Here is a 13,583-nt window from a genome sequence, read left to right as displayed (position 1 = left end):
AGAGCAGAATTCCCTGAATAGCTTACTGATAAGCAGTCTGCAAAGTCTTATTTCAGAGTAACAGCCGTGTTAGTCTGTATTCGCAAAAAGAAAAGGAGGACTTGTGGCACCTTAGAGACTAACCCATTTATTTGAGCATGAGCTTTCGTGAGCTACAGCTCACTTCATTGGATGCATACCGTGGAAAGTCTGCTGCAGTTTCCACGGTATGCATCCAATGAAGTGAGCTGTAGCTCACGAAAGCTCATGCTCAAATAAATGGGTTAGTCTCTAAGGTGCCACAAGTCCTCCTTTTCTTTTTGCAAAGTCTTAGAGTCCCTTCTGTGGAATGACTGACTATTCTCAGAAAGGACACCTTCGCTGTGCATTTAACCACATGGTTAATAAAGAAAGCAAAATAATTCCTACAGACCCAAAGTGCCCTCTTTCACGTCCTAGGAGTTCTCAGTGGATCTGTGTTATTGACGTTATAATCCACCATGTACCTTTAACTCTTCAAATTGTCATGAGTTATCTGCAGAATTTTTTTTTAACTAAAAAACAAACAAAACAAAAAACAACAGGCCCTTTGGTGCTTCCTCAACATCCTCAGAACAATCCTTGTCCATTTTAAACTATCCTAGTTTCTGACCTTTATGTTTCCTCCCATTTGTGATGGTCAGAATCAGTATGTTAATTGTGTGCCCCCCACTTATGAAATGTCAGTGAAGCCCAGAATATTTTTGTAACTAGCCATCCTGACTATGGAATTCTGTATGTTATTTGTACTATGGTAGCATGTAATGGCCCCAACTGAGTTCAGGGCTGAATTGTGCTAGGCGCTGTACATCTACATAGTAAGAGACAGTCCCTACCCTGAGAAACTTATTGTCTAAGTAGATGAGATAGACAAAGGGTGAGAGGAAAGAAGACTGATTATCCCATTTCACAGATGGGGAACTGAGGCACAAAGATTTGCCCTATGGTCTCACAGGAGGTTGTTGCAGAACTGAATACAGAACTCCTGTGCCCTGGTCCAGTGTCGTATCCACTTTGACCAACTTTCCTGTTTCCACTTGTGATGTTCGGTCTTGTCCTATTATTTGAGGTAAAGCTCTGGCAAGATGTTCATCATTTTCACTGTTCTAAAGCTCTGATAGATACATTATGGTCAGCTGTTGAGCATGTTAAGATACTGCTGCTAAGGGTGACAGGTACATCCAGATGCACAACAGCTCGTATTTTATTCTTAATCATTATACAGTGGCATAAGTGTACATGTGGTCCATAGAGCAGAAGATAAGAGGATGGACATAGACACTTCAAAGAAGGCAAGCCCATACATGTGACATCTGGGTGTGGATGTCATCACATGAATGAGGTTCCTTGTGTCCATTTGCCATGTCAGCATTTAAATCACATGCTCTGAAACTGCCAAGGGGAATAACCAGGCATCTGAAAGAAAGCAAATCTGTTCTTGGCTTATGCTACTGTGTACTATTCATGTTGTAGCATAAAGGCATCATTTGGCTACCACCACAGTCAGTGACAACTCCTGTTGACTTCAGGGGGAGCAGAAGCATGTGTACAGGAGCACACACAGACGTAACACATGGATCAGAAATGAGAAAACGACGGCTATGTCTGTCTATATCTCCTGCTAGGCCAAATCTTGAGTCCCTTCTTACTCAAGGAAAGCTCTTGTTGAAAGTGATGGGATTCTCTTGAAGCCAATGAGAGGTTTGCCTGTGTATGGACTGAGTGAAAACTGAGCTTAGGCTTCAGAGAATGGCCCCCGGCTTAAAGTACTTTCCCCCTCTTTGGATCCCACATTTGGACCTGAGGACAGAAATGCACATGGAAGTGACTGACGGAGGAGCACGTGTATGCATTCTTATGTATGTGTGTGTTTTATCACCATACTACACATGGGAACAATAAGAAACAATTATACACATCTGTTCGAAAGCTTGTCTCTTTCACCAACAGAAGTTGGTCCAATAAAAGTTATTACTTCACCCACTTTGTCTCTTTTAAAAAAAAGTGTTAATCCGTAGAGCTTGAATACAGTTAGTTAGAGAGGCTCCTTGAGGTTCCCATACGAGCTGCACTGTAATATTAAACTTCTGTCATCTGAAGGTGTTTGTAACCTTTTGAATGTCTTATTAGTGGTAACAAAACACTCCCAATGGGGGGAGGGGCAATACTTGGCTTTGTTGGCATACTTTCAACTTAATTCCAGAAGCCAAGTGCTTCCCTTTTAATGCTGAAACTCGCTGATTGACTAGATGGAAATGTTTCGCTGGGGAAGAAACTGGGGACTTGATGTTTCTTTTACACTAGTCTTGGGGGAGGAGGAGAAAAAACAAGAAGCTAATCTGCACTTTATCACAAAGTATCTAGACATGAAAGGACTTCTTGAAAGCAAGGAAGAATAAAGGGAAAATAAATTAAATGCATCAGAATAACACCTTGTCCTAAAACCAGAGTTTTGCATCCATTTTTGTCAGGAGATGGCTATCTCATGAAGCTTGTACGAGCAAGCGCAATTCCCAACCAGTCCACACTATATATAAACTCCTGGCTGGGGTTTGGCTTTCTGAGCAAAGAAATTGACACTGGGTTGACATAGTTTAATGAAGGCCTATGACCCCCAGCTTCCTCCTTCAGGACTGCCCACACCCTCAATCCAAGAGAGAGAGCAAGCCCACTCCCGCTTTCCATATACCCCAATGGGGTAATGAATCATTTGCTTCCAAGAGTCAGCAGAGCCAATTTACTCCAATGTACAGAACACAGTTCAGTCGTCAGCCTCAAGTTTGTGTGCAATGTGACTGAAGGAAAAGGAACTTAACAGGGAAAAATAATCACCTGCAATGGAAGTCTTGTTGTAAAACTCCGCAGCCACCTTTCATATCAGTTATGACCCTGAGAAGCACCTGCCTTAGGGAAGTAAGAGTGGTCCGTTAACACAGAGGACGGGGTACCAGGAGACCTGGATTCTATTTCCAGTTCTACCATTGTGTGAACATGGACAAGTCATTTAACCTTCATGTGCCTGTTTTACTCCTCTGTAAAATAAGGGTAATGACGCTTCCCCAACTTTTTAACATGCTTGGAGTACGACTAGCGACAAGAATACTGTTATGGGTGGGAGTCAGCATGTGGCACTGCTAGAGTCTTACGGGTTCTCTTCCTCGGTGCTTGAGCAAGGTGCAGAGTGTGAAGCCATGCTGTCCTGACATTTGCTTTTGTAGCACAGGTTCTTTCAGGAAAGTCGTTGCAAACAGCAAGGGAGTTTGCTCTGTATCTCAGGCGTTGGTGCACATGAATCCCTGCTATTTGCTGCCTGGGTAAACACAACAGTTTAGTCTCCGGAGGATTGTAATAATTTAGACTTATCCAAATTCCTGGGCTTAATACACGGGTAGCGGGGTGGAGTTTAGCCCCTGTGGTATACAGGAGGTCAGACTCGATCATCTGGTGGTGTCTTCTGGCATTAAACTCTATGACTAATCCCTTTAACTAGAGTCTATCCTTGGTGCAGATTTGCTCCCTGGGAACGGTGCATGGCTGTTTGGCTGAGATTCCTGAAAGAAGGGTTGAATGTGGGCTGTTTGTGACCACTTCTGTTCTAGGACTGGCATATGTGCCCACATAAAAATAATGTGTATTTATTACATTAATAAAATACACAGACTGTGCCATGGATTTCTCCTCCAATGGCAAACTGACTTCCAAGACCCTGGAATCTGCTGCCATTTGGCAGAGGGATGACGACACATGGGCACTTATATACTGCTTTTATTACAACCTGGAGTGGTTAGGAGAACCCATACTTTAGTACCAAGGACCTCCCCCTATATAAAAATCATGTCCAAGAAATCCAAAGAGGTTTCTCTACTCAGTAAAATTTCATGTATTGTTCTTCAGGGAGATACTAACTCTTCCGGTCAGACACCAGAGGATGCTAGCTTTTCTTACTCACAATGCAGAGTTTTCTTATTTCACTGCTAAAGATTTACCATAAACTTTTTTTTCTTACTCACATACTTCTAGGGATTAATGTTACAGTGTGGATGGGGAGATGTTGCTGTTATTCTAAACCTCTATGTTTATAAATAAATAGGGGTCAGATCCTCTGCTGGTGTAAATTGATATAGCTTCATGGACTACAATGAAGCTGCACCAAATTACACCATTTTAGGATCTGGGCTAGTTATATTTTTAATTTACCCACCACTACTGCCCTCAAATAAAGCTTATCCTGTTGCTACCATTAAATGAGAACACTAGTGTTTATTCTACAAAAAGCCATTTTAGTGTCTACTTCAAACCAGCCCTGCAAAAGTCTACTCAGCCATCGACGGGATGAATACAGTTTTTGAACAGGAGAATGTTTCATTAGTAATGTATCATTAGTTTCATTTTGGCCATTCTGGGAAGGGTAGGCAAGTCCTGGCTGGTGCATTTTCATAATGACTTTGGAAGGCTAGCTGAATGCTTTGAATATTGCAAACGAGTATATGCTCCTCTCTCCAAAATGCTGATTTGAATCTGCTCTGAAGAGCAGGCTTTCCAGACTTTCATGCAGCCACATTTTGTTTGCACAGATTTTGGGAGGGGAGTTTTTACTATCGTTTGTATCACCGTGATAATGCCTACAAGTTCTAGTCATGGACCAGAACTCCATTGTGCAGTGCGCTGTAAAAACACAGAACAAAAAAATCCAGAATCAAACAGCAAATTCTGAATATCGCATTCTCAAAAGCATAACTCCACTAGTTCATGAACAAACCTTGGGGCCCAAATATTTTTGTTACCAACAACACCCAAGAGATGAGCGCCACGCTTCGTTTATAGGCTAACAGAAAGAAAAGACAAATTCTGCTAACACATATTGAGTACAGTAACTCCTCGCTTAACCTTGTAGTTATGTTCCTGAAAAATGCTACTTTAAGCGAAACGATGTTAAGCAAATCCAATTTCCCCATAAGAATTAATGTAAATGTGGGGGTTAGGTTCCAGGGAAATTTTTTTTGCCAGACAAAAGAAGTTATATACATATACTGTACAAGTTTTAAATAATTTTAAACAAATTATTTAATACTGTACTCAACAATGATGATTGTGAAGCTTGGTTGAGGCGGGGCGTAGTGGGGTTGGGGTGTGGGGGCTTGCCCCACTCTGCCCATCCAATGCTCCTACCAGGGAGGTGGGTCGGGGGCTTGCCTGCTCCCCAGCTGGAATGCGGGTGGGCAGAGTGGGATAAGCCCCAGCGCCCCGACCCTGCTCTCTGGCAGGAGTGCTGGGCGGGCGGGTGGAGCAGAGTGAGCCAAACAACCTTATAAAGGAACTTTGCGTGACTTTGAACGAGTATGTTCTCTAATAGATCAGCAACCTAATAATGAAACAATGTTAACCGGGACGACTTTAAGTGAGGAGTTATTGTAACTGAACTAGCTCTACTGGAAAACCTCACTGCTGGTATGTTGCATCTGCCGTAGGAAAGACAACCTCTGTCTTTGTTATGAACAAAACTACCTGCTCTAACCAAAGAAGGTTACACAGAACATGTCAGCCCAGCTTTCTGGGTAGCTCTAAATGGTGGCACACAGAACAACGAACTTCTGCTTCTGGCTGAAGCCTGACCATTCCCATCTGCCTCAGCTTCCCATTCTGATAGTTCGAAAGGACAGTCACCTGTGTAGAAACATAACACCTTTGTTCCTTGGAACACAAATGAGGAACACTCCTTGAACCAAGTTTCCAGTACTTGCCTCCAAAAGTACAGATTCTAAAATTTGAAAATTACGCTGTTTGTGATGCCAACCCCCCAAAAGGCCATATGCATGCACAGAGTGGCTAATCCTGTGGTGCAAACCAGAACATAGGTTGCTATTAGCTCTTTGGTGCATGCAAATGAGTTTTTGGAGTAAAAATGTCAGTTCTAATAGCATGGCACAGACAGACTCTGATGACATAATGCATACAGATTTTGCATATGTACTTTAAATGGCCATTTTTGATCATTTGGCCCCTTGTTGTCTTGCTTAATCATCTTGAAACTGAAGAACAAAAGTTTGGTCATTGGTCCTCAAATCATAACCCTATTGTGAGTGGCAGAACCTTTCAGATATGGCCACTAGAGGCTTGAACCTTGAATGAGTCTTTAAAAAAAAGGAGGGATGGAAAATCAAACATCCCCTGCTTCGCTTGAGCTTGGAGTGTGTCTGAGCTCGTTATGCTGAAGTAGAGTCCCTGAGCCAAGCACAAAGCCACAGGGATGTCAAGTAACTGCCTCCTCGACCTGTTCCTCAGACAAGTGCTGATACACGGACAGTGCACAGACCTGGCCTTTGATTCACTGCCTTCTTAATGCTTTGCCAGCCAGGAATGCTTTGCCACACACAAACAAAGCATGACTCTACTGCTCCCTTAAAGCTAGCCCATCCCTAAATGGACTGGGTGTCACCACGCTTTTAGCAGAGCTGCCTGCCTTTTTGCAGTTCAAATTTTCCTTTTAGAGCAGCTATTTTGTTTTGCACCTTGGAGAGTGGGGGATGAGAGTTGGGGGGTGTTGAAGTAGGAATTTACATAATCTGATTAAAAGGGGATTATCCAATGGCTGCTAAACAGCCTTAGTGTGCTTGAGCTAAAAACCTTACTATTCATTGCTCTCACCACCCTGCAGAGAGATTGCACCTGCAGCACTGGCTAGCTCTCTACTGGGATCTTCAAGGTGGGGAGGAAGGGGATTTTAGAGACATGCTGCTTCATGTGTACATAGCCTTTAATTGAACTGTCTCGATTAGTTTTAAGGAAGCTAAAGTGAAAGCGGGGCCAGTTAGCGTTATCAGGAAGGGTCATCAGTTTCTGAAAAGGGCCAACTTGCATCGCTCCTCGTTGGTTTCCATTTGGGTGATTTATAATGTTAGATTAGCCAACAAGAGTTGCCTAGAAGATAATTCAGACCGAGATGCCCAGCATGTGCAAGAACTAGTGTCCACCAGTCTTACCCAAGTTTGTAAGTGGCCAGTGCTAAAGAGGGCAGAGTAAACCATGTAGTAGCCATCTCAACCCTGAACCCAACTGGCCAGTGGCAGAAGATCTGTACATCAAATTAGCGAAAGCATCCTTGGGTGGGGGCCATGCCAGCTTACTCCACAGAGAAGGGGCAGAGGAGAATATCAGTGGGGGGCAGTGGTATATGGCCCCAGATCCACTCCACCCTTCACTGTAAACATGCTTCTGCAGCTGTGAAGTTCCTTCACTCCTGGCTCTATGGCACACAGCCTTGGGAACAGCCTGCATCTTGTTCAACCTAGCCATGAAGGGAGATAACGAAACAACATGGACTAAAATGCCAGCAACACGCAGATGAAGCTTCCCACTCTATCGCACAGTCACCTCCTACAGAAACAGCACCATGCCACAGCTATTCAGGCAGGCTTTGCTGAGATCAGCAATGGGCTGAAGGGGAAACTAGGAAGGCCTGAGGCAATGCAAGTGGGTAGAAGGAAACACTTTGAATAACCCACCACCGATATATCGTCACCATCCAATGAGGGTGTGTGCCCTCACTTTGCTGCCTTCAGCCACTCTACATCCAATACTGGGTCACAGTCAAGATTTTGGTCCCCATCTTCAAAGCCATCCACGGGATTGGCTGCTGTTTGCTAGAGGATTATTTTACAATCTTGCATGATCATAACCTCCCATAACAGCTGTGATCCACCGAAACAACGCAACTCTCAACCTCCAGAGTGCACAGTAGTTAGAGCACTTTCAGGGACTTGGCCATTGAATCCGGAACTTGCTCCCAGAGAAGATTGTGAGCCTCTCAGCAAAACAGAAATTTGACTTTGAAAAGGGAACAAAAAGGTGAAAACCCTACACTGCCCCTACAATCTCCCACCAATGCCCAAGAGGAAAAGAATAAACCACATATGTCACATAAGAGTCACATCGCTTAATGAACTACTGGAAGATGCAAGTGATATGAGCGGTATAAAAACCTATACCGTACAGAATAGCACACATGGCACAGGATGATAAATGCTAAAGCAAAATCACAGGACAGTAGGGAAAAGAAAAACAATGACACTATATCCATGAGTGATGCTATAGACAGGGATGCTACAAGGACAAAAATATTCTTGATTTAATGGAAAAATAGTTTGCACTGAACATCATCTCATGATGTACTATTCTTTGGAGGGTGGGGCAGGCGGACTGTGCCCAAAGCTTCCTATCTTTCTGCATGAGTCTTCCCTGGAGTTTATATGTCCTCCATTGTTGCAAGGTGCTTCGTCCTGAACAGGCAACTAATAAAGGTCTAAAGACATGCTACAGCCTCACAAATGGTGTATTCCACATCTGCACAGAGGCAGTCCCTGATACAATTTCATAACTTCATGACATTAGCCAGAATTCATAAGGTGTCCATAGACAGATTCACCAGATCGTCACAAGCACTTATATAGAAATTACTGGGAAGAGCATATCTAAATCTAGCTGCATAGAGTGATCAGAGTCTAGCAGAGTACCTCACGCCAGTGGAATACGCAGAGCTAGGACAGGCTTTGAACAACTACATGAATCAATGACCAGAGAAATGAGGCAGAAATTGGGAGTTCTACAAAGCACATTACACATCCAGAGAACTGGGTAACCAGTGTCAGAGGACAGACACACATGGAGAGAAACTGTTTTTACTCCAACATTCGAAAAAACTAGGCAGTACAAGACATTCCCACAGGTGATGTTGAACAATCAAAGGATTTTCACTGAAAGGAGAGGAGGAAAAACTCTGCATAACCCAGGAGAAAGGAGAGAAATGGTGCCATATTGTGTAGCAACTTCCCACCAAATCAGAAACTGACAAAGGACATGGGTAAAATCCCAAATCCACTTCAAAGCTTTACACCAGGCAGATTGTAATTAATCTGGCTGCCTTGTCACTAACTTTTTAAAAAACACGTTGGCAACATCTGTGTAGCTTTGTGTGTCGGGCCCCTGTATTAAAAAGATAAAAAGGTAAATCTTTCTTACCCAGGGCCTGGGCCATAGCCCAATGCAGTCAATAAGAGTCTTTCCATTGACCTCCAATGGGCTTTGTATTAGGCTCTAAATAGAAGGTAATCACAGGTGAACACCTGACCCTGCTGAAGTGACTGGAGCTCTACTATTGACCTCAATAGAGCCCGAATTTAATCCCACGCGTCTGTCCTCGCTGCAGAGCTGATGTTGAGGGACTGAGGCAGACTCCAGGGCTAGGGAGGGTTCTTTTAATCAATAGTTTAAAGGCAGAGTGCTTTGGGGAGGCTGCTCTCTGGACCAGGGAAGATACCAGGCAGTGTGTGCTGGCCTCTCTCAGCAACCAGGAGAAAAATCTGGATTGCAGAACAGCATATCATTAAGAAAGGCTCTGGCTAAAGCAGGAATGAACTGGACATCTTTCCCTTGCTTTGAGTACACTTTGTCAACCCTGGCAGCCCCGAGAGACCATGAACCATTCTGGCAAACAGAAGCTGGATTCCCCAGAAGAAAAGGACTTTTTTTTGTTCAATCCAACATAAAAGATTCCCCTTTATAATCAGCCGGGACTAATTTGTGAGCCTTTACTTACAGGGCCACACACCCAACTAGGTCCTGACATGCTGGTGCCCCCGGACCACATTCACCCACCACGGCTGTCTGCCTTGGGGTATCAGAAGGCTGGGCTGCAAGCAGCCATCCACAATTGTCACCCAAACAAATGTTAAGTGTGATTTATTTTTTCTCCTCCATGGCTCTCAATATTTTAATACCAGTAAGTGTGAATAAGGCATGATGCAGAATGATCTGTGAAATAGACAGAGCGTCAACAGAAGGAAGATGTTCTGCCTGTTTTATTTTTCTCCAATTCCTGTAACAGGGAGGGGAGCTTTCCTTCTTTTTTAGGGCAAAATGAAAAATAACGAGGGGGTGGGAAACTGCCGTTAGCATCTTTTTCTAGATAGGATCTCTGGGCCAGATCTCCCGCTGCTGTAAGTGAGCTTCAGTGGAGCTACGGCCACTTACACCAGCTGGCTCTCTATCTTCGAGCACTCTGCTGCAGAAACCCATGGGTCCAATCTTATCCTGATTGACGAGTTCAAACCTAAACCCCACACAGTCACCAGGGGAAATTCTCTGGCCTGTGCCGTGCAGGGGGACAGACAAGAGGATCATAATGGTCCCTCTTCAGGACTCACAATCTAGGACTCTAATACACCTTGTAAATGCCCAGATACCACTGTGGGTGGGGATGGGGGGTATCAGACAAATGCTCATAAAGACAAAAAGTCACCCCTAAACTTTGGTATAACTCAGATTCAAATCCAATGTAGCAGCTGATCCGGATCTCTAGAAGAAGCTACACGAAATCCCTGGATCCAAACACTCCTGAACTTCAGGAGAGTTCAGCTCTGTATCCATATTAAGTGGCTGTATCCAGCTCTGCTATTGACATAGTTCTCCTTATCACCCTTGCCGCTTTTGACTTTGTCCAGATATCTTCAGAAGGAGGGTATCACAGTCTGGCCCTAACACAAAATACTACCTGACTCCAGGGATAGTTCCACTGGAATTCATGGGACCACTCTATTATTATCATTTATTTTATTAGTGTCTTGAGACCCCATTGTGTAAGGCACGTACATAAACATAAAGAATGACCCCACTCCCAAAGAGCTTAAAAACTAAATAGACAACACACAGAAATAGGAAACAGAGGCATTAAGAGGTGAAGTAACTTGCCAAGGTCATACATCAGGTAAGTGAAAGAGGCAGGAATAGAACCCAGACATTCATAGAATCATAGAATATCAGGGTTGGAAGGGACCCCAGAAGGTCATCTAGTCCAACCCCCTGCTCAAAGCAGGACCAATTCCCAGTTAAATCATCCCAGCCAGGGCTTTGTCAAGCCTGACCTTAAAAACCTCTAAGGAAGGAGATTCTACCACCTCCCTAGGTAACGCATTCCAGTGTTTCACCACCCTCTTAGTGAAAAAGTTTTTCCTAATATCCAATCTAAACCTCCCCCACTGCAACTTGAGACCATTACTCCTCGTTCTGTCATCTGCTACCATTGAGAACAGTCTAGAGCCATCCTCTTTGGAACCCCCTTTCAGGTAGTTGAAAGCAACTATCAAATCCCCCCTCATTCTTCTCTTCTGCAGGCTAAACAATCCCAGCTCCCTCAGCCTCTCCTCATAACTCATGTGTTCCAGTCCCCTAATAATTTTTGTTGCCCTTCGCTGGACTCTCTCCATTTTATCCACAACTCTCTCCAATTTATCCACAACTCTCTCCAATTTATCCACATTCTCAGTCCCAGGCCAGGTCTCTCCCAACTTGACTACACTGCTGCCCATGGAATGAGGTGCTAGAAGCCCTAAGTGTCTGGCTTCTCATGATGTCCCTGGGAGAAAGAACATTTTCACTGAGAACAATCATGCTGCTAAATGGACACACAGCAGCATCTGTTGTCTCCATCCCATATTCCCACAGGCAGATCCTTTCAGATGTTACCCTGAACTTTGCTGTGGGTTAATAAAACTTCCTTTCATTCACCGGTTTCAGAGTAGCAGCCGTGTTAGTCTGTATTCGCAAAAAAGAACAGGAGTACTAGTGGCACCTTAGAGACTAACCAATAATTTGAGCATAAGCTTTCGTGAGCTACAGCTCACTTCATCGGATGTCATTCACCATCACTCTTTCTCCATGACTCTGTGCCCTGGGGAGCTTTCAGATCTCTTTATCTGCCATCCATTCCCCAGGTACACAAAGTCGACCTCCCTGGAAAAACAAAATGAGCGAGAAAGGAAAGAAAAGCTTCACTTGAGCAGCAGGTACATTTCTCACCATAAATCTCAACCCCCTTCTTCCCCCCATCCTCCCAGTCCTGCAAACAACTGTGGCTGCTTGGTCCAGCACCCAGCAGAGCTATGGAGCAATTGCCATGACAAGGAAACACATTTAACCTCAGGGCTATTGTGGACAGTGTCCGATAGACATAAGTGACTAGAATGGTGGTGTGTGGTGTAGCAAGCGGGTGGGGGGAAACGGATGTTGTTCCTGTAACTAACCTGATGTGTCGCTTGTTTCTTTTATCGAAAAGGACACCCCGTAGAGAGCACCCTCCTGTCTCTCCCGCTCCATTTGTTTGCGCTGCTGAACAACTGCTCAGCAATCGAGGACAGTTCAGTTCTGAAGGCCTTATGTTATTTATGAGGTTGGAAATCAGAGACATTTGGTTCATCGCCAGTAAATGGCACTGACTGGAAGACAGGAGGGGAGGGCTTGTGCTTGGCTCTCCATTCCCTATTCATTGTGAAAAGGAGATCACTCCAGCTAACTGGCCCATGGAGATAAGGATTTCAGACAATCTGCATTAGCCTGATAAGGACTGTTCCCATTGCAGAAAGATTATTTGTTAAGAACCTCAGTAAAATAAAATACAGTCAAAGAGCTTATCACAACTCATTTCCCACTCACCAAGCATGCCCACCCCCATGAATTTTTCTATAAATAAAGCCCCCTGCTTGTGTCCCAACTATCCAGGGACGGTACACAGATTGGGAGCCTCGTGCCTGGGGGAGAATATCCTGGAATCACCCAGTCTCTCTTGTTCGCTCTCTCATTGTTTGAATTATTGCTAGGATTCAGATTATCTGAAAGGATAGAAACATGTTGTTCTTGCTTAAAAATACAGCTGATATAAGTCACTACGAAGTCACCAGCACTGCACCAGTTTGCACCAGCAGAGGGCTGTTTCTCTCTCTCGTTTTACTGCTCCCCCTCCAAAAAGTAAATCCCATCTTTAACATACAGACCCCGGGGATTTCTGAGCCCCTTGCAGCCCTTCCCTTCCCCCCTCACACAAAGCCAAGCAGGTGTTTGCAAGATGCTGTGTTGTGACTCCTGCTTAGGGAAACAGCCAGGGGTTTTGCTATAACCTCCCTCCCCCAACTTTGGAAATCGTCTAAAGGAAACCCCCATGCTCATAGCTTTACCCCCACCCCCTATCCCCTTCCCCCCCCCACACACACACTCTCCCAGCCAGGAATAGGAGAGGTCTTCCTGCCTCCTGTTTTCTTTATTGCTCTTTCCTTCTATCACATTCCAGTGTTGTGCAGCGGCTGTTCCCTATCCCCCTCCGAATAACAAACCCCACTGATATCAATAGTAAGACAATCCCCCCTCCCCCGAGGTGGATTAAGGTTTCCTAGGGCCCTGGGCCAGAGCAAATGGGGGGCCCTCCCCACCCCTTCCACCTGTGGTCCCGCCCCCTCCACATGTGACCCCACCCCTTTCTGCCCCTTCCCCTGGGCCCCACCCCTGTTCCACTCAGGGTCCCCTCCACTGCAGCCCCAAGGCCAGAGAAGCTCTGTTCCCCCCATCCCTGAGGATGCAGCAGGAAACGAGACCTCCTCCAGTCCTGGGGCTGCAGTGGGGGTCCCAGTGGTGGGGCTTCCCCTGCTGCTCCCCAGCTTCTGCCAGGAACGGGGGGTGCTGGGGGCTTCCCTGCCACTCCCCGACTACTGCTGGGGACAGGGTCTGGGAGCACTGGGACTTCC

The sequence above is a fragment of the Lepidochelys kempii genome, chromosome 5 (genome assembly GCF_965140285.1).
Source record: "Lepidochelys kempii isolate rLepKem1 chromosome 5, rLepKem1.hap1, whole genome shotgun sequence".
Lineage (NCBI taxonomy): Eukaryota > Metazoa > Chordata > Testudines > Cheloniidae > Lepidochelys > Lepidochelys kempii.
The sequence above is the reverse complement of the archived record's forward strand: the minus strand, read 5'-3'. Positions refer to the sequence as shown.